Raw genomic sequence first — 1,575 nt, 5'->3', positions numbered from 1 at the left:
TTTCCGCTCTTCGGACTTTGATCAGTCCTACGATATCTCACTTGATGTTGTCTAGTTCTTCCATTAAACTCCCCAGCATGTGGTCTTCTGAGAGGGTTCTTACGTTGTAAATATAGATCTTCATTTTCTTCATGTTATTTAATGTCCAAGACACAGGTTTGCTTGGATAGTGCTTACATTCGGTGGCACACTGCCCGTAAGCACACAGGGCAATGCAGTTGGACCTTCAGGAGACTATGATTCAACAGGAACTTCCGTTTTTGTTTTGTTTTTTAATTCATGTTTGCTATGAAGGAATTTTGGCAGTAATCTCACCTTCCCACCAACTGGTTTCTGGTGATATATTTCTTTGGAGCCTTATATATCTATAGGGTACCCAATAGTCCACTCCATCTTGATAAACCGAGAGGTTGCTGGTAACGTAGTGAGGTTCAATAGTTTATCAGACAGGGTCGCTTGAATTATGACAAGGCTGTGTAAAATGTGCACTCTTAAAATGATTCAGGTTTATGCATCAACTTCATAGGGTTCAGACGATGAAATTGAGTTCTATGATGATTTAATTCAGATAATGGTTCAAGGAAAAGTAAATACACATTAGTAATAGGCGACTGTAATACTAAAGTGGAGAAGATGGAAGATGAGCCGTGCATTGGGTAGTTTGGAGTCGAGATGTTGGTCAATTTCGCAGGGAACTACAAAATGAAAATAATGAACACTTTCTTCCAAAAGCGTGTAGGTCGTAAATTGGCCTGGAGAAGTCTAAATGGAACAACAAAGAACGGAATAGACATCATATTAGGAGATGAGAGCAAGAGCGTTAGCAATGTTACTGTCATAAATAAAGTAAATATAGGTAGTGACCAGAGAATTGTAGGTTGCATAGCCAAATTCAGATTCAGAACCGAGGGAAATAGAATAGTTTTAAAAAAGAAAACAAGCCTTGCGAAGGTTAAGGATAACGAAAAGGAATTTCAGTTAAATTTTAAAAAAGATTTGAAGGTCTAAAAAATAACGAGGAAACCGTCAAAGGTATGAATTTGGGCTTAGTAAATATCACTAGGGAATCGACAGAGAAAATAGAAAGAATAAAAAGCATTAGAGAAAACAAAGCTGTAACGGGATGGGTGTAACGGTATCGTTACATGATCTCCACCAACCGTTACTTGCAGACACAAGATGTAACGGGGTCGTTACATCATCTCCAGAAAGGGGTTACTTGCACACACAAGATGTAACGGGGTCGTTACATCATCTCCAGAAAGGGGTTACTTGGTATACACCTTTTAAGTTTTGTTCTTTATTCGTCACACTCTAAGAAACTTAGATACACAGTTCTACACAGTCTTAACACTAGGGCACGTCACAAGAACCGACGCCTCTCCGCGTCTTGCCAGAGCGTTTTCCTCTCCGGAAGTGCCGAATGGACAAGTTCTTGAGTTGCCTTGAATCGTGATCTTAACATTAATCTCTTGTTAGTCTGTTGTCCCACATGGGTGGGGCAACTGCATTAATTACGTATTGATGTCTACTACCATACATGTTAATTATATATCCAGGGGAGGACCGTCAGTA

The sequence above is a fragment of the Oratosquilla oratoria genome, chromosome 10 (genome assembly GCF_046742065.1).
Source record: "Oratosquilla oratoria isolate Oo_2021 chromosome 10, ASM4674206v1, whole genome shotgun sequence".
Taxonomy (NCBI): domain Eukaryota; kingdom Metazoa; phylum Arthropoda; class Malacostraca; order Stomatopoda; family Squillidae; genus Oratosquilla; species Oratosquilla oratoria.
The sequence above is the reverse complement of the archived record's forward strand: the minus strand, read 5'-3'. Positions refer to the sequence as shown.